The 20937-nt window shown below is 35.5% G+C and overlaps 1 pseudogene across 1 annotated transcript in view; it reads left to right on the plus strand.

Annotated features, from left to right (window-relative positions):
* Positions 1-6495: 6495 nt before the first annotated feature.
* LOC307057951 (guanine nucleotide-binding protein G(t) subunit alpha-3-like) overlaps positions 6496-20937 on the plus strand; it is a 59342-nt pseudogene continuing 44900 nt past the window's right edge. Inside the window, exon 1 of the transcript in view lies at positions 6496-6613. The product of the transcript in view is annotated as a guanine nucleotide-binding protein G(t) subunit alpha-3-like (transcript). The remainder of the gene's footprint in view (positions 6614-20937) is intronic.

Consider the following 20937-nt stretch of genomic DNA (forward strand, 5'->3'; position numbering starts at 1 on the left):
TAGACTGGAAAAATAATCAGACTTTAGGAAATGATCAAACAGATTTCCATGTATTAAAATAGTAAGGAATGCACTGGTGTGGGGATGAATTTCAGCATTATTGAGATGGTTCTCTATAGGCAGGGGTTGATGACAGAAAATGCAATTACAGACCTCGGTTTCCTCAAAGCAATGGGAATTATAAGACCCCAAAATAATAGAAACCAGGTACCAGCATTTAATTATGAGCACCAAAGCAGGTGTAATATTATAAAGAGAGTAAAGTTCAGAGTGACAGCCAGCACAGCCTGATAAGCAGAGACCTATGGAAATAGTTAATAGAACAGAGTGTTCTTAAGACCTAAATAAGTGAACAGGCCATATGAGTACTGCTGAATCTAAACAACCCCGAGTCAAGGATAATTATTAGAGGAATAATGTCAAAAAATGTCTTGATCCCTTATCCTGTTTCCAGAACTGAGGTATTTCTCAGAGACAGATCCCAGATACTGAAAGATCCTCATGAAGGAGAAATCTCCAACACCATGACAAATGTATAGAATGAAGATTCACTAAACATATCCTAAGAGGTCTGATTGGACTTTGATACGTGGGGACCAGCAGTAGCATTGTGGCCCTCATGTTAAGAGTGGAGACATATGGGAACCAGGTAATAAGTGTATCCCGGACCACATCAATGTCACAGTGGGCGCAGTGGATTCACAGACCCAGCCAGTAGTTATTTCTCAATTCCCTGAATGTATAATTGGAATGAGTATATATCGCAGTTGGAATGAATATACATGGCAGACTCCCCATTTTGCTTTTTCTGGCTCGTACAGTAAGAGTTAGCATAGTGAGGAGCATCAGATGGGAGCCTCTGTTACCGCCCCACCCAGTCCCCCGCTGTCATGGTCCTTAAATGGAGTGGAGTGCACCAGTCTTTGTGCTCCACTTCAGTAAAAATCTGAAGGACCATCTCAGCTTTGAAGCTCCCCAGGGGGCTGGCTAAGTTCCCTGTTGCAACTCCACTGCACTCCAATTTCTCCCTTTGCCAATATTGCTTCCCTCACTCACTTACATGGAGTATTCCAAAGAACACTTTCCAGTAAATTTTCTGCATGCCTTTTTCATATAAAAGGCAGTTTTTAGGGAACTTGACCTAAAACAATTACCTTTTCAGGTTGGTCTTTCTTGGATGTATTACATAAAATTCAAATCGCTCATCCTTACCACTACCCCCATACTCCTTATGTCCATTCTCTGTTTTCTTTTTTAAACAGTTGTCACCATCTATAATTCTATATCCTTGAAATATTTAGTGTGTTTATTGTCTGTGTGAACACCCCTATGCACTCACACACTAGAATTTGAGCTCTGTGAGAGGAGGCATCTAATTTGTTTACTGCTGAATCTCCCTATGCCTGGTATATAACAATGGTTAAATATATCAATTGTTGAATAAATGGATCCCTGCCATTCTAGAGGTAATATTTCACATTTGCAATCATTTGGGAAGGAGAATTGTACATTTCCAAGATGGAGCAAAGAGCTGTCAAATAGCATATATCTACTGATCACTCACTATTGACTAATTAGTTCAATAAACAAGATTTTCTTCTATGTACTCTCAGTTTGGAGCTTACAAACAGAAGAGAGGTACAAGAGGGCATGGTCACTGCAAAATACTCTGCCTAGTTAATGAGGATGGACAAACTGATCAGCAACAGATTCCTCTTAGGGATTTGAAAAGTAAAGAATCACCTCATGAGGGATAGTAGATGTGAAGCATATTGGAGAATATACAGATTAGGTTCTCTCTTAAAGGATGATTATATGAGAAAAAGTCAGCCATGGAAGATCAAGATATTCTTAGTGAGAAAAAAAAGCATGAGTGAAAGCTAAGTTGGGACACCTTATTAGGAAGGAGGTAAAAGCCCAGATCTAATAGAGAATGTGTTATGAGAAGTCATGGGAAGTACATTTGGAGAGTTGGGTGGTGCTGACTCTTATCACTGAGTGCATGGTGGTAGGATTCATATAGGAGACAGTGATAAATAAGAAGTTCTTTTCCAACACGGAAAGTAGTATGATGCAACTTGAGTTTGAGGTCATTTAACATGGCACAAGCAGACAGGTTAGACTGGGATAGGGTAGAGACTAGAATCAGGAAAGCTAAATAAGAGGTGGTTGCGAATCATCAGGACTGAAGTTACTGAGGAGTAAGATTAAGCGAGTATGTAGTGGAAATGTTGCATTAAAGAAATATAAAAGTTTTTTTTTTAAGAGACAGAATTTGGGACAGGAAGAGGTCCCACAGGAAATAATTATCTACTTTGTCAGTTAGGCTTGTAACATTTTTTATTTCCAATAATCATTGTATATAATTACATCCTAATCCATAAAGAGGAGTATGTAGAAAAATAAAGGTAGAAATCAACTGCAATGAATAAAAATATGTATTTGCACTACCTCTTAAGATATAAGAGCTGCTTAAGGCTGGCACTGTAAACTTATTGCACCATCTGAATGTGCTAACTTGAAACACCAAGTTTTGCCCTATTCTCTCAAGATGGAAAGACTGCTCTCAGGAAGTCCCCAAAGACATGAGATATCTGGAGGAAATACCATGCACAGAGCTCCCAGAAGTGCACATCTGAGTACAATTAGCAAAGAAGAGATAGTTTGCCTCAAATATCATGGAAATACACAAGGATAGAGGTCACTGCTAAGGGAGCCAGGAATCAAACCACCCAGGGACCCAATGCCTGAAGTCAACACCTCCTATTAGATATGGAAACAAAATAAATAATACAGATGGCAACCTGATTTGACAATTTTCAGAAGGAGCTGAACCACTGAAGCCACTTATTGAAGTCAGCCACATGTCACAATCTCAGGGGAAATCCATCTTGATGACTATTTTAGACCCGGTAATACCGGCAAAAGAGGCATCTCTAAAAACGTAGGTTGACATCTCAATACTAAGAGCAAATGGTAAATAATCGCACATTATCTCAAGCTAGATGTTGAAATATAAATGTAAAATGGTGGTTATTCAAACTGTTTAAAGGCTAATGTCCCAGTCTGAAGATTCAGAGAACCTGACCAAAAACAGACAGAGGAAAAATTATGACACCATATAAGCTTGCAGTATTTCAGTGACCTTTAGCGCTGAGGACTCACTCTTTGTATTTTACCTCCTCAATTTTCTTTCTTGCACAGCCTGTTGCCCAAAGAAGATGCTGCCAATCAGGTTTGTGATTTTTTTTTTAAAGGCAACAATGTTCTTAGAAGTCATTTTTGAATGACTATTTTAAAAGACCATGAGGCTCCAACAGTGTGTTTTGCTTTGTGTGTTGTGTTTGGGTTGTGCATGCACATAGGTGTGTATCTATGTGTGTGTATGTGTGTACACAAAGTAATCTGCCTTTTTTAGCTGGTTAATACATAAAACTCTAACATGATATGGCCTTGAGTAGCTTTATGTTTCTGTTTTAAAGAACAAAATTTATGGCCACATTTTTCCTTGAACAAAAACATCGAATTTAGTTACCTTTTCCTATTGTCATTGTCTATCAATTTTCCCTCACTATGGAGCAGGGTTTAACAATAGAAAGGGAGTGTGCTGGTGTTATTTTTAAGGCTGAGAAAAAAAAGGGGGTGGGTAAATATTGAGTTAACAGTTGTCATTGTATCAATAGATACTGACATAATTTCTGACTAAAATTGGGCTTTTTTGTTGATTTTTTGAGTCACTCTAAAATTTCTAGGGTGTTGAGATAGACCCACTATGATGTTGAACCTTGGAAAGAAATGCTAAGCATACTGTCACCTCAGCAGAGCACACACAAAAAAGGCCCCGGGTCTCTATCAATTTTTTAAAAAGAAATAATTTTTGAACATTTCCTCTGGTTAGCACTGTGCCAAATACTGTGGAGGACATCCAAGCTAATAATATGCTGTGCTCAGTCTAGCAGAATTTACTGTTTTATTGTCATCATTTTCTTGGGTCCAGAAAGCCATAATCCCAAGTGAAGCAACATGGATTAATAGCTGTATTAACCTCAGTTCATTTTTGAAGTTGTGTCCCAGGCACCCAGGGGAGAGGGATGGGAAAGAAGTCTTTCTCTTTTCTCTGGCTTTCTCCAGCCTCCCTCCCTTAAATATAGACACATCCTGAATTTTATGTCAAGATTATTTTAGTCACTGATGAAAAAAATCACATAATAATCTCATAAAGTTGATGACCAAACATTCTGGGTTACACAGAAAAGTGGAAATTCGTAATTTTATACAGTGCAGAAAATGCACAATTCTACTCCTGAAAGAGCTGGTCCGTTTTTGTCAGTAACCCACTTAGGAAGTCCTACTAAAACACATACCCTTTCAAAGCCAGGGTATGTCCCCACCAAAAAGCTATGGGGTATATTTACCCGAATGCAATTATACAAAGTACCTTATCCGTTCATAATTGCTATGGAACATACAAGAGTCTTTTATATTCAAGGTACTTTACATTCAATTTTTATGTAAAAACAAAAGGCAAAAAGATTTTAACGGGGGCTTCCCTGGTGGCACAGTGGTTGAGAATCCGCCTGCCAGTGCAAGGGACACGGGTTCGAGCCCTGGTCCGAGAAGACCCCACATGCCGCAGAGCAACTAAGCCCGCGCACCACAACTACTGAGCCTGTGCTCTAGAGCCCACGAGTCACAACCACTGAGCCCACGCGCTCCAACTCCTGAAGCCCATGCACCTAGAACCCGTGCTCCGCAACAAGAGAAGCCACCACAGTGAGAAGCCCGCGCACTGCAACTAGGAGTAGCCCCCACCCACCGCAACTAGAGAAAACCTGCACGCAGCAAGGAAGACCCAATGCAGCCAAAAATAAATAAATAAAATAAACTTATAAGAAAAATAAATAAAAGATCTTAACGTTTGTGATCTTGTGTTGCGGTTAGCATCGACTCTGTGTTCGTGGGTGAGTATAAATAAAGCAGTCATTGTAAATCTTTTTCCCTTGGGGCAGGCCCTTTGCATTGCAAAAGCAACACCACATGATTTGCATGGACCCTCACATACCTACCTTTCCACATCCTTACACTATCATAAAATGGCTTTGGATGGATGAAATCCAGAAAGTTTTGACTACACTTATGTATTGACAGCCTAATATTTTATGTGACAAAGTAAACAAAGCAGGACTATGTATTGAATTTGACAGCCTATTTTCTTGTTCTATGAATATGCAAAACTCCACCTGTTCAGACTTTGCCCATGGTCCCACAAGGACAGCACCAACATGCTGATGGACTGACTATATTCTAACGTTTCCCAGTTAGGCTGTTCACAAGTCTCAAAATGTGTACTGAGAGATTTGCCTGCTGCCACAGGTAGCCAACTCTGTTTATAAGGAAAACATCACTTGACTACCTAAGCACTTTATGCTTCATATGACCAAAAAATTATACAACAGAATCTCTGTCCCCAAGCTTGCAGCTTGTCAAGAAGGACATGGCATCTATTGGGGTAGTCAAAAGGCATGGAACATATTTAGGTGTATTTACTCTTCTTACTTTTCAGGAGAAACCAAATGACCTACTGTTACAAAGAATACTGCTTTTTATTCCCTCAGTACCAAATCAATCAAAGTCCTTCCAGCACAGCAGCTGTTGCTTAATGGCCCCAAAGAGTTAATGTATTGCTTGAATCAAACACATTTCAGTGTCTCTACCAAGCGGATCCTCAATTAATGTTGATGGGTTGACTTTCTCACAAGCAGTAAAAGCTCAATTTATGGAAATCGATCCTAAGAGACGCAAATAAATAATTTAAGAGCACTGTGTGTTGAATTCTATGTTTGGCAACACAGCGATGTGTATAGATGTAAGAATTACATGTATTTATTTCCATTTTTTAAATAAAAAGCTGTTTTCTAGTTGGCTGACAGATACTAAGTCTCGGTTATTTTGAGTCATAATCTAAGCATAGCAAGGCTATAAATTTGGGTGATTCAATATAAATATTCTGATAGTGGTATTAGAGTGATTATGAAGAATTTCAAGACGTATATCTAAAGACAAGACACAAGCTTGTTCATTAGTAATTATAACTTTAAATCATGTAGTAAAGATTGCTTATTAGTGAGAAACATTCTATTTGAACTGTTCATTTCAGGTTATCTTTAGTGTACAGATTTTGACAACTTTCTACATTATTGTATGCTATTCTTTAAGGAAGAAGAGCAGGTTTGAAGATGTGTCAGAAGTAACCATTTAATCTGAAAGCATAAAGAATTTTCTCTTTAGCTGCCATAGGGTTGTATGGTTTTTACCCTTTGATCAGATGACAGCTCGAAAGCATCTCCTTAGTCAAAGCAGTCTTAGAAAATGAGGGAATGGGCAATTGGGTATTTCAGCAGAGCATTGCTTTTACATCCTATGTCCAAACCAGAGCTGTGCTCTACATTTCAAAAAGTTTGAGCAAATAAACTGACAAGTATCAAACACTACAAGATGGGAAGTGGAATTAGTTCAGAGAGCAAGGAGTCAGCCAAAAGATCAAAAGAACTGGAGAAAAAGCTTCAGGAAGATGCTGAGCGAGATGCAAGAACTGTAAAGTTGCTGTTATTAGGTAATACCTTTTTTTTTTGCTTTTGCTTTTAAAACCCTGATTTTTTTTCAATTGTGATTTATTTACTTTTCTCAAACTTTAATTTCAAGGGTATTACCATATGGGAGATTTATTTTCAAAATGTGTTTGGAACTTGACTTTGTGTGCTCTATAAATATTTACTTGTTTGTTTAGCATTTTATTACATGTCTTTTGTTAAGCACAGAGACAAATATTTACTAGATGGTTCAATTTCTCTATGTCAATAATCTTTTATTATTTTTTTTAAAACTTTAAATTTTTTAAAAAATGGACATTTATTATGTTATTGTAGCCTAGTCATTTCTTGAATACCAACTTCTTATATGGAAAAAAACCCTTTAATTACAAGTTATAAAGATTTATGTCATTTTGTTTGAAAATATGTTGAGTTGTTTGATATCAACCCTAATATGTTATTTAATTACTTGTACTGTTAAAACCAATTAGTCTCAAGTTATTTGGAGAGTAATGATAAAGTACTTTAAATTATAATAATAATAATATTTAGGCTTCTGAATACTGCCTGTAATATTGTCTGTATGGTTGAAAAATACTCCATTTAAATCCTTTTAGGATATTTAAATATTCATTCAGGTCAGGAGTTACATCTCTTCTATCTTTTATTCCCTCAAAATTCAGCACAATATTTTACCACAACTATAAACTTAATAAATGTTTAATGAATTGAAAGAATGAAAATAATCTAGATGCCACACATTTTTCTAAAAATTTTTAACATGTCACTAGAAGATAAATATATTTTTGAAATAAAATAAAGACCTATGAAAAGAATACAAAACAGCTTTAATTTAATCATAGCTGTATGTTTCTCCTACTCCTAGTTATACACAAAAGGACTTCATTTTACTTCAGAATTGTGAATCTTTCACACAACAAAATGCTATCATTTGTGTGTATGTGTGTGTGTCTGCATGCCCCTTTACTGTGTCTAATTTGCTCCCAGTAGCAAGAGTATCTCAGAAACGAACTACAGCATTCCCAGCACTTGCTCCTCCAAGGAAAGGAAACGTTTTCTCCCTTTATGCCCAAGTCCTGAGGCCTCACACTTGCCCACAGCACTTGCAAGTAACCACCAAGAGAGGCTGATAAGTTGGAAAGATGTAGGGGTCAGCTCTTATGAAACCAGAAAAGAGACCTTCCCTAACACTCCAGAGTATTCTCCGAGGCTTTGATCAAGAGTCAAAGTAATAAGTGGACATAGAGAAAATAAAAGATGAGAGGGAAAACCAAGCATTCCTGCAAATGCATCCTGTGTCCTTCTTATACTAAGAACAGTGGCACAGGAATAGGGATACAAAACATTAAGAATCCCTATGTTTGAAGAAAATTTCAAAAGAATAGACATTTTCAATATACCAATTATTTTTAGATTAAAGTGGTGGGCTAGATAAAGAGGAAAGGGTAACATTTTATAAGAAATATAAGAGTAGCCCCCGCTCGCCACAACTAGAGAGAGCCCACACGCAGCAATGAAGACCCAACACAGCCAAAAATAAATTAAAGAAATACATTTAAAAAAAGAGATATCGAAGAATCTTAGTGGTATTATTACATCTTTCACTTTCCTAAAACAATCACAATTGCACAAATTCATTTCCAATGTTACCATACAATAAGCTTGGATTCACCTGGTTCCAACAATATGTCACCAAAGTTTTCTGTCACATCTTATTTACACAAAATGAATCAAATTCTCTTTAGCTTTTCACATTTCAATGTCCAAACACTTGACTAAATTTTCCCTTCTGGACTCTATATGAGTTCTATATCTAATGATTAAGTTGTCAAAGTTCAAAACAATAAAGTTTTGTAACAACTCTGCTTCAATTCTCATGTTTTGAATTGAAAGCAAATTCTCTAACCTACAATCTTTATATTCAATTTGGCGTCATTAAGATATCATAAAAGCATTCAGTGGAACTAAACAAAACCTTCCCACCCTCAAATCCCCTAACTAATGAAATCTATCTAATTTCTCCCATCATTGAGACAATGATTCTCACTCATCAGTCTGGTCTGAACAACTGTTTTTAAGTTTATCAGTGAGCAGACATCATGTGGGACTAACCAGGTAAGTGTTGGGAGTAATCAGTCCCTGAGTCTAGCTCTATTTTTATAAAAATTAAAAATCTGAAAAACATTTTCAACAGATTTCATTCTTTATGTTGATCCTCTTGTTATCCAATGAATTTCTAGGTGCTTTAACACAACTTTCCAAATTTAACAGGTGCTGTAAAGTAGATGTACCATTTGGTATTACTGAATACAAGGTTTCACTTAATCTGAAGACCTATCTATATCAAAGTGCACTTTACAACTAAAGGATCGTCTTGCAGACAGATTCCCTTTTATTGTACCTTTCAGACATTCAGTAAAATTATAGAAGAGATGCAAAATCTCTTCCTAGAAGCAGGCTTCTAGGAAACACTGGAGATGACATACATTCCTGGCTCATTTGATGACTGCTATCAAGACAATAATGTCACATACTTTAAAAAAAAAATTAGCCTGTTAAGGTGCCCCAGGAAGAGTGCATTTTAATAAGAAAAACAAATGTTAATGAATAAGCTGTTCTCTTTTGTAAACTTCCTATGTTACTTTTTTTTAAATCTTAATTTACAAATGTTTGATTAAACTTGTATTCTATTCAAAAGAAATACATGTCATTTGATTGTGAAATCAATGTGGATCATGTTTCTGTTTATCCTGTCCCCTTTCTTTATATTTATTATTTCAAATTTCAGTTCAAATTTATTTATTTACCACATTACTTTTGTTTTTTTTTTTACTTTTACAAATTTCTATCACAGAGCTAGTTAGATTCAAAGCTGCAAAGTATAGGGAAAAAATTAGTTTCATTCTTTCTTCATATCTGAAACCTTGCCTCATTCACTCTACAATTTTTAGTTATGATATTGTAATGAGCTTTTAGCCAGTGATTCCCAACATTGTCATGGACTGTTCATCACTGGTGTTCTATTCCTTTAGTTCTAAAACCATTTATTTTTTATTTTTTTATATGCTATCTTGTAAGCATCACACTATCATTTTTTTAATGGTGCCATCTGAGTTTTATCATTTTAAAATATTATTCTAGTCATCTGGCTCTTAGAAACATGAACCTGGATGGAGTCTAAAATTTCTTAATCTACTTTAACTATGTTTATATTTACTTACTAATCAACATCAAATTTTCCAAATTGGTCCACTTATTCAACAAGTGGATGTTTTAGAAGATGCTCCATTGTTTTAGTATGACAGTAGGAGAATTATAATAATTCTGACACTATGTAAAAGCCTGTTAGAAATTAATTGATAAAATAAAACTTGCAAAGCAGAATTAGCTAAATAGGTTTATCCACCTGGGAGAGTGGAGAGAATACAATTTAGAATTCTGGTAGAATAGAATGCGTTTTTAAGCCATTTGAGGTAAAATTGATTTGTTAATATTTTCATCAAGTGTTATGCTTTTTTCACTTCTCTGAATGACCTCAGCTAGACACATAACCTCAGAGAAATGATGGGTATCAAAGCATTTGGTGAATTGTAAAAATCCAGACAAACGTGGTTTACTCTTACTGTATAACAGATTCCTAGATCTGAAATAAATTGAATGTCAGTAAATGTATACAGGTTTTCTTCCTTTTATGTACATCAGGAGGAAAGAGGACGTAAGATTCATATCAAAGTTGTTATTTTATTGTATTTGTTTAAATAGGTCTTTATTTTTAAAAAGTATTTCTATATATGAGTGGGAGTGGATGCAGAAAACTGGAGGTGTCCCTGAGTCACTGGCTAGAGTATAAATTCAACAAGTGTAAGAAGTTCTGTTTTCAATTTCTATTACACCAATAGAGTCAATGCCTGTCTGTGGATGTGATCACATACACAGATCCCCTGGAATAATTATGCTACACTTAAAACTTGCAAAGCAGAATTAGAAAGAAAAAAAATTCTTTCTCATCACTAGGGATAAGAATCTTGTGAACAACATGTAGAACTTATTTCTGAATAAGGTTTCCATTTTTTAAATTGAAGTCATTCTTTCCTTTCTGTAATATCAATACATTTTTGTTTCAAAATATTTTACAATATTTTATTTTGTTTCTAAAGATATCAATCTTGAGAGTGCACATATATTTTTAATACAAATGTTTAAAATGGCTTTTCAGTAAATTGAGAGAAAACAGGCAGAAAAGGTCTACTTGGAGAATTTCAAATCGTCTTAAAGCAATGAACTATTTGCCCCATAACAATTTGAAAGTTCCAGAGGAAAAGCCAAATATTTGCATTTGTATTCATTTATAAAGAATGGCAGTTGGCAGCATCTAATAGCTTTGTACAATGTCCCTTTTTTCTAATAGGAAAAAAGCACTTAGATGAATGTTCTGCATATATTTGGTTGTTTGTTTTAGATTAATTTATCTCAAATAATCAGGATACATTAACCATAGGCTCGTAAGTCTCTCACATAAAAGATGCAAACCATTCATTAAGGCATTCCATATTTACCCAAATGATGGTATTTGTTAATAAGATTAAATATCCTGTCTTGCTGAGAATAGCTCCCGTTAACTATAATTTAACAGAACCTCTCTAGTTATATCACAGAGCATTTTTATATTCATTTGTTTTATTCAAACCTGAATTATTGACTCAAGAGCAATACTGTACCTTTAAAAACATTCATATAAGCAACATGGGCAGTTAACAAAAATCGTTTACCCCTCCACTGTGTTAGAAAGGAATGAGGGTAGTGAAACATTTGATGGTGTAAAGGCTCCGTGATATATTTTACATAAAATAAAATATACTTCCAGTTAAGATTTAGATTCAAATTCAGAATCCATCTCCTTATTTAAGTTTCCTCCAAATACATCAATGTAGAATTTGCACCTAAGGAGGCAGAATTCAAGGAGAAACTGAGGGTGAAATTAATGAAGATATGAAAATCTCCATTCTGTTTACTAGATTCTGATGCTAATAAAGTAGAACTCGAGGGTTTAATTCCTGCCTCAATATTTTATATTCAAATAGAACAAATTTGCTATTTAGAATTGTTCCTCTTTTAAGATATCTGGAAATTTCACTCTCTGACCAGCATGTGATTCTTTACTATCTCATACTTGTTCACAGTTACTGAACATGTCCTTTAATTTCATATATTTTCCTTCAAAGTCAGCCATTATACCTGTGCTCCTCCTAAAACTCTGAAATATTCTGTCTCTTTATCTTCTACCTTAACTGGCATTCACAACCTCAAACCTGGGTAATTCCTCAAAGTTCTCCATTTATTATTGTTTTAATACACTGTTCCCAACCGATTTCCTCCAAAGTGATGTTATTTAACATCTTTTCAGCCCTCAGTGCTCATCCTGGTCCCCATGTAAACTTCTAATTTCCTTCATTCCCAGATGTTTTAGAATAAAACGATTTATCATTGTCAGTTTCCTGGCTGACAACTTCTTGGTTTTAACTTTGGCTGGGCTAATAATTGTTTTACTTATTCCTACTTTTCTACTAAAATATTCCAAAAGGCAGCTCTTTCTACATTTCCAACATCATTTTCTTCTAGAACCTCCTCTCTTCCCACCTCACCCTAGATGACCACCCCTGTGTAAGACAGTCATCACTCATCATCTCCAAACTCATTAACTTTCATTTATTCTCTTCTACTTCAACTAGTTTTAAGGAATTGGTGGTATTCCATTTTCATTTAAGGCTAACTTCAGCCTTTGTGCTACAGATTCTATCCCCTTCAGTACCTTAAGAATTTTGCTTTATGAATTATTTTATCTCTTTGCCATTTTCAAAATTCTTCTCTGCTAGCTCCTTCCCCTTGGCATATAATATTTCTCTCCATTTGCCTAAAAAGCTTTTACTCTTTTCTTTGACTCCCTTTGAATTCACCTTACAGAGTTATCTTTTAAAATGTTATTATATTGAAATGCTTATAGAAATAGTCTATGGTCACTGCTTCTATTTCTATACCCTATACATTCTCTTCAGTTAATTGCAAAATAACTTGTATATCCTTCTCTCTACTAAAAAATGATCTCTCAAGATCCCTGATAACCTGCAAATTCACAAAACTGAGACCTCAATAACTGAATCTCTCTTCTTTTTTAACTCCTGTAACACTGAAATACCTTCTCATTTTTTATATCCCTTTACTCCCCACTTCACTGAAGCTTGCTTCTTTTCTCTCCATTTGTAAGTGGTTTCACTCACCAAAATTTGTCCTTGGGCCTTTGTGTTTTTCAATCTGTACTCTCTCAGGGACCTCATATCAGGACTTAAATATCACTTCTAGAAGAATGACTACGATTTGTCCAATTTCTTGATCCATATTTGCAAATTTCTGTTATTTATCAATAACCTGATTGTACTTTGGGAGACGTCAAAATTATTTTCCAAGTTTACCTTGTTTCCAATCATCTTCAAACTTTATTTTTTTAATGAGATCCCTCATTATATTCTTTCCCATTAGATCAATTTGATATTTCAATCTTCTTTAGCTCCTTTCTTTGTAATCATTCTCTATCCATTGTCCAAAGCCTGTTACAAAGTTTAGTTTTAGCTCTTCTCTGATAGAATGGGTCTCACATTTCTCTTTTTTCCACTACTTCTGTTATTGTTTTCAATCTACGAGGAACCCCTATGAAAAAGTATTTTCATTACATAGAGAAGAAAATGAGAACTTATTAAGGTAATTCAATTTCTAAGATGACAAATGAGTTTACAGGAGAACAGAGCCTTTTCTTTCTATCAACATCTTTATTGGAGTATAATTGCTTTACAATGGTGTGTTAGTTTCTGCTGTATAACAAAGTGAATCAGCTATACATATACATATATCCCCATATCCCCTCCCTCTTGCGTCTCCCTCCCACCCTCCCTATCCCACCCATCTAGGTGGACACAAAGCACTGAGCTGATCTCCCTATGCAATGCAGCTCCTTCCCATTAGCTATCTATTTTACATTTGGTAGTGTATATATGTCCATGTCCCTCTCTCACTTCGTCCCAGCTTACCCGTCCCCCTCCCCACGTCCCCAAGTCCATTCTCTACGTCTGTGTCTTTATTCCTGTCCTTCCCCTGGATTCTTAAGAACCTTTTTTTTTTTTTTTTTAGATTCCATATACATGTGTTAGCATATGGTATTTGTTTTTCTCTTTCTGACTTACTTCACTCTGTATGACAGTCTCTAGGTCCATTCACCTCACTGCAAATAACTCAATTTCATTTCTTTTTATGGCTGAGTAATATTCCATTGTATATATGTGCCACATCTTCTTTACTCATTCATCTGTCAATGGACACTTAGGTTGCTTCCATGTCCTGGTCATCGTGAATAGTGCTGCAAAGAACATTTTGGTACATGACTCTTTTTGAATTATGGGTATATGCCCAGTAGTGGGATTGCTGGGTCGTATGGTAGTCCTATTTTTAGTTTTTTAAGGAACCTCCATACTGTTCTCCATAGTGGCTGTATCAAGTTACATTCCCACCAACAGTGCAAGAGCATTCCCTTTTCTCCACACCCTCTCCACCTTTTTCTTTTTATCTCTGTCAGTTTTAAATTACTCTCTGCATTCTAACTTCTATGAAAACTGAGAGCATGTATGTTTTTGCTCTTCTTGAATTCCAACAGCTTAGCACGGGAAAGTATGCATGCATAATGCATGGAAAAATGACAGAGTCAGAACCTAAAATATTTCTGTATGTTGGTCATGGTGACTAAACCATAGAAATACATTTGGTATTTGAAAATAGAGCTGAAAAAGAGCCATGTATGTCATCTCATAAGGAGTTTGGGTTTTTGTTGTTGTTGTTGTTTTGTTAAATTCATTGTTCACATATAACCAGAGCTAAGGATAATATTAGATCATTGAAACTGGAAATCTACATTTCTTTTCTTTCCTCTTGTATTCAATTTCCTTTTTTTTTTTTTTTTTTTTCCAGTACGCGGGCCTCTCACTGTTGGGGCCTCTCCCGTTGTGGAGCACAGGCTCCGGACGCACAGGCTCAGCGGCCATGGCTCACGGGCTAAGCCGCTCTGTGGCATGTGGGATCTTCCCAGACCAGGGCACGAACCCGTGTCCCCTGCATCGGCAGGCAGACTCTCAATCACTGTGCCACAACGGAAGCCCTCTTTTCTTTTCTTTTTTTTATGTTTATTTTTAATTAATTTATTTTTTCTTATTAGTCATCCATTTTATACACATCAGTGTACACATGTCAATCCCAAACTCCCAATTCATCACACAACCACCTCCACCCCCTGCCTCTTTCCTCCCGTGGTGTCCATACGTTTGTTCTCTATATCTGTGTCTCAATTCCTGCTCTGCAAAATGGTTCATGTGTACCATTTTCTAGGTTCCACATATATGCATTAATACATGATATTGTTTTTTGCTTTTTGACTTACTTCACTCTGTATGACAGTCTCTACGTGCATCCACGTCTCCACAACTGACTCAAGTTCATTACTTTTTATGGCTGAGTAATATTCCACTGTATATATTTACCACATCTTCTTTATCCATTCGTCTGTCGATGGGCATTTAGGTTGCTTCTATGAGCTGCTACTGTAAATAGTGCTGCAATGAACACTGGGGTGCATGTGTCTTTTTGAATTGTGGTTTTCTCTGGGTATGTGCCCAGTAGTGGGATTGCTGGATCATACGGTAGTTCTACTTTTAGTTTTTTAAGGAACCTCCATACTGTTCTCCATAGTGGCTGTATCAGTTTACATTCCCACAAACAGGGCAAGAGGGTTCCCTTTTTGGCACACCCTCTTCAGCATTTGTTGTTTGTAGATTTTCTGATGAAGCCCATTCTAACTGGTGTGAGGTGATACTTCCTTGTAGTTTTGATTTGCATTTCTCTAATAATTAGTGATGTTGAGCAGCTTTTCATGTGCTTCTTGGCCATTTGTATGCCTTCTTTGGAGAAATATCTATTTAGGTCCTCTGCCCATTTTTGGATTGGGTTGTTTGTTTTTTTAATATTGAGCTGCATGAGCTGTTTATATATTTTGGAGATTAATCCTTTGTCTGATGATTCATTTGCAAATACTTTCCCCCATTCTGAAGGTTGTCTTTTCATCTTGTTTATGGTTTCCTTTGCTGTGCAAAAGGTTTTAAGTTTCATTAGGTCCCATTTCTTTATTTTTATTTTTATTTCCATTACTCTAGGAGCTGGATCAAAAAATACCTTGCTGTCAAAGAGTGTTCTTCCTATGTTTTCCTCTAAGAGTTTTACAGTTCCTGGTCTTACATTTAGGTCTCTAATCCATTTTGAGTTTATTTTTGTGTATGGTGTTAGGGGGTGCTCTAATTTAATTTTTTTACATGTAGCTGTCCAGTTTTCCCAGCAACACTTACTGAAGAGGCTGTCTTTTCTCCACTGTATAGCCTTGCTTCCTTTGTCATAGGTTAGTTGACCATAGGTGCATGGGTTTATCTCTGGGATTTCTATCCTGTTCCATTGCTCTATATTTCTGTTTTTGTTCCGGAACCATATTGTATTGATTATTGTAGCTTTATAGTATAGTCTGTAGTCAGGGAGTCTAATTCCTCCAGCTCCATTTTTTTCCTCCAAGACTGCTTTTGCTATTTGGGGTCTTTTGTGTCTCCATACAAATTTTAATATTTTTTTGTGCTAGTTCTGTGAAAAATGCCAGTGGTTGTTTGATAGGGATTGCATTGAATCTGTAGATTGCTTTGGGTAGTAGAGTCATTTTCACAATATTGATTCTTCCAATCCAAGAACATGGTATATCTCTCCATCTATTTGTATCATCTTTAATTTCTTTCATCAGTGTCTTACAATTTTCTGCATACAGGTCTTTTGTCTCCTTAGGTAGGTTTATTCCTAGATATTTTATTCCTTTTTTGCAATGGTAAATGGGAGTTTTTTCTTGATTTCACTTTCAGATTTTTCATCATTAATGCATAGGAATGCCAGAGATTTCTGTGCATTAATTTTGTATCCTGCAACTTTACCAAATTCATTGATTAGTTCTAGTAGTTTTCTGGTGACCTCTTTAGGATTCTCTATGTATAGTATCATGTCATCTGCAAACAGTGACAGTTTTACTTCTTCTTTTCCCATTTGGATTCCTTTTATTTCTTTTTCTTCTCTGATTGCCATGGCTAGGACTTCAAAAACTATGTTGAGTAATAGTGGTGAGAGTTGCCATTCTTGTCTTGTTCCTTATCTTAGAGGAAATGCTTTCAGTTTTTCACCATTGAGAATGATGTTTCATATATGGCCTTTATTATGTTGAGGTAGGTTCCCTCTATGCCCACTTTCTGGAGAGTGTTTATCATGAATGGATGTTGAATTTTGTCAAAAGCTTTTTCTGCATCTATTGAGATGATCACATGGTCTTTATTCTTCAGTTTGTTAATATGGTGTATCACATTGATTGATTTGAGCATATTGAAGAATCCTTGCATCCCTGGGATAAATCCCACTTGATCATGGTGTATGATCATTTTAATGTGTTGTTGCATTCTGTTTGCTAGTATTTTGTTGAGGATTTTTGCATCTATATTCATCAGTGATATTGGTCTGTTATTTTCTTTTTTTGGAGTATCTTTGTCTGGTTTTGGTATCAGGGTGATGATGGCCTCATAGAAGGAGGTTGGGAGTGTTCCTTCCTGTGCAATTTACTGGAAGAGTTTGAGAAGGTTGGGTGTTAGCTCTTCTCTAAATGTTTGATAGAATTCACCTTTGAAGCCATCTGGACTTGGACTTTTGTTTGTTGGAAGATTTTTAATCACAGTTTCAATTTCATTATTTGTGATTGGTCTGTTCATATTTTCTATTTCTTCCTGATTCAGTCTTAGAAGGTTATACCTTTCTAAGAATTTGTCCATTTCTTCCAGGTTGTCCGTTTTATTGGCATAGATATGCTTGTAGTAGTCTCTTAGGATACTTTGTATTTCTGTGGTGCCTGTTGTAACTTCTCCTTTTCATTTCTCATTTTATTGATTTGAGTCCTCTCCTTCTTTTTCTTCATGAGTCTGGCTAATGGTTTATCAATTTTGTTTATCTTCTCAAAGAACTAGCTTTTAGCTTTATTGTTCTTTGCTATTGTTTTCTTTGTTTCTATTTCATTTATTTCTGCTCTGATCTTTATGATTTCTTGCCTTCTGCTAACTTTGGGTTTTGTTTGTTCTTCTTTCTCTAGTTCCTTTATGTGTAACGTTACATTGTTTGAGATATTTCTTGTTCCTGAGGTAGGCTTGTATAGCTATAATCTTCCCTCTTAGAACTGCTTTTGCTGCATCCCATAGGTTTTGGATCATCGTGTTTTCATTGTCATTTGTCTCTAGGTATTTTTTGATTTCCTCTTTGATTTCTTCAGTGATCTCTTGGTTATTTAGTAATGTATTGTTTAGCCTCCATGTGTTTGTGTTTTTTATGTTTTTTTCCCTGTAATTCATTTCTAATCTCATAGTGTTGTGGTCAGAAAAGATGCTTGATCTGATTTCAATTTTCTTAAATTTACTGGGGCTTGACTTGTGACCCAAGATGTGACCTTCCTGGAGAATGTTCTGTGCGCACTGGAGAAGAAAGTGTAATCTGCTGTTTTTGATGGAATGTCCTATAAATATCAATTAAATCTATCTGGTCTACTGTACTTTTTAAAGCTTGTTTTTCCTTGTTTGGATGATCTGTCCATTGGTGTAAGTGAGGTGTTAAAGTCTCCCACTATTATTGTGTTACTGTTGATTTCCTCTTTTATAGCTGTTAGCAGTTGCCTTATGAATTGAGGTGCTCCTATGTTGGGCGCATATATATCTATAATTGTTATATCTACTTTTTGGATTGATCCCTTGATCATTATGTAGTTTTCTTCCTTGTCTCTTGTAACATTTTTTATTTTAAAGTCTATTTTATCTGATATGAGTATTGCTACTCCAGCTTTCTTTTGATTTCCATTTGCATGGAATATATTTTTCCATCCCCTCACTTTCAGTCTGTATGTGTCCCTAGGTCTGAAGTGGGTCTCTTGTCGACAGCATATATATGGGTCTTGTTTTTGGATCGATTTAGCAAGCTTCTGTCTTTTCGTTGGAGCATTTAATCCATTCATGTTTAAGGTAATTATTGATATGTATGTTCCTATTACCATTTTCTTAATTGTTTTGGGTTTGTTTTTGTAGGTTCTTTTCTTCTCTTGTGTTTCCCACTTAGAGAAGTTCCTTTAGTATTTGTTGTAGAGCTGGTTTGGTGGTAGTGCTGAATTCTCTTAGCTTTTGCTTGTCTATAAAGCTTTTGATTTCTCCATCAAATCTGAATGAGATACTTGATGGGTAGAGTAATCTTGGCTGTAGGTTCTTCCCTTTCATCACTTTAAGTACATCATGCCACTCCTGGTTTGCAGAGTTACTGCTAAGAAATCTGCTGTTAACCTTATGGGAGTTCCCTTGTGTGTTATTTGTCATTTTTCCCTTACTGCTTTCAATAATTTTTCTTTGTCTTTAATTTGTGCCAATTTGATTACTATGTGTCTCGGCATGTTTCTCCTTGGGTTTATCCTGTATGGGACTCGCTGTGCTTCTTTGACTTGGGTGGCTATTTCCTTTCCCATGTTGGGGAAGTTTTCGACTACAATCTCTTCAAATATTTTCTCGGGTCCTTTCTCTCTCTCTTCTCATTCTGGGACCCCTGTAATGAGAATGTTATTGCATTTAATGTTGTCCCAGAAGTCTCTTAGGCTGTCTTCATTTCTTTTCATTCTTTTTTCTTTATTCTGTTCTGCAGCAGTGAATTCCACCATTGTTTCTTCCAGTTCACTTATCTGTTCTTCTGCCTCAGTTTTTCTTCTAGTGTATTTTTTTTCATTTCAGTTATTGTATTGTTCATCTCTTTTTGTTCTTTAATTCTTCTAGATCTTTGTTAAACATTTCTTGCATCTTCTCTATCTTTGCCTCCATTCTTTTTCCAAGGTCCTGGATCATCTTCACTATCATTATTCTGAATTCTTTTTCTGGAAGGTTGCCTATCTCCACTTCATTTAGTTGTTTTTCTTGGGTTTTATCTTGTTTCTTCAACTGGTATATTGCCGTCTGCCTTTTCATCTTGTTTATCTTTCTGTTAATGTGGTTTTTGTTCCACAGGCTGCAGGATTGTAGTTCTTCTTGTTTTTGCTGTCTGCCCTCTGGTGGATGACAGGAGTTTGTTTTTTAAGTCAATGAAGATTCTGATAGGTTTTATTAATGTAAATGAGAATAATAATACTTGGATTTTTTGTCAAAGACTATCTTGGCTCTATTATGAGACAAAGATTTCATGAGTGTGGTTAAGGTAGGTAGACCATTTAGGAAATTTTCACTTCCTTGCAAACACTTGATGAGATTGTAAATTAAGGCAGAAATTATAAGTTTGAAAGTGAGATTTGAAGGACATTAAGAGACAAAAATCAATAGAACTTAGTGACTTGACTGCCTGTGATTGTTTAATAAGAGGAATGATTAAGAGCAGAATTGGGAACAGTGATTATTTTATTCATCAGTATGTGAAAGAGAGGACAAAGTTTAGGTTAGGGAAGAAATGAAAGGAGTAATAATTTGAGACATTCAAATTTGTAATGTTTCTAGAACAATCAAGTTGAGATATCTATTAAATAGATGAATATATGGGTCTGGAAAGCAGGAGGGATAAACTCAAGTGAGAGCTGTCAATTTGATATATTCAATCCTCTGTTCTCCCTTTCCCAGATATACAGTGTGTAAAGGCCAAAGTTTACACACTGTATAATTAACCAAGGCCTTTTTCTGAAGCATTAATTTATAAAAATGTGTGTGCATAAATGCTCCCACAATTAAGGAACACTTAGATAAATTCTATCAATCCATGTTTCTATCTATCTATCATCGATGTTTCTATTTAAAGCAGGCCTGTGTGGGGAAAAAAATCACAGAATTCTATATTTCAGGGTTTTCTCCCCCTTTTTTAGCCTAAGAAGTATATTAAAAAGATACGAAAGATCACATATCTGTTAAAATACTTCAAAATCTAAGAAGGCTTATGTAAATAATGTTTTAAATATAATATTATCAGATATTTTTAGAACAACTATAAAATTGAAAGTATTTAAATAAAATTGCATTAGAAAGAAAAGATTACACAGCCACAACATTCTTTCTCACAAATGGAATATGCTTGTTTGGGTGATGACATATTTTATAGTTTCATAATGCTTATCATTACTGTATTACAGAAATAGGTACTTGGACATACTAATAGTAATAGAAATATA

Source organism: Hyperoodon ampullatus (genome assembly GCF_949752795.1).
Source record: "Hyperoodon ampullatus genome assembly, chromosome: 9".
Lineage (NCBI taxonomy): Eukaryota > Metazoa > Chordata > Mammalia > Artiodactyla > Ziphiidae > Hyperoodon > Hyperoodon ampullatus.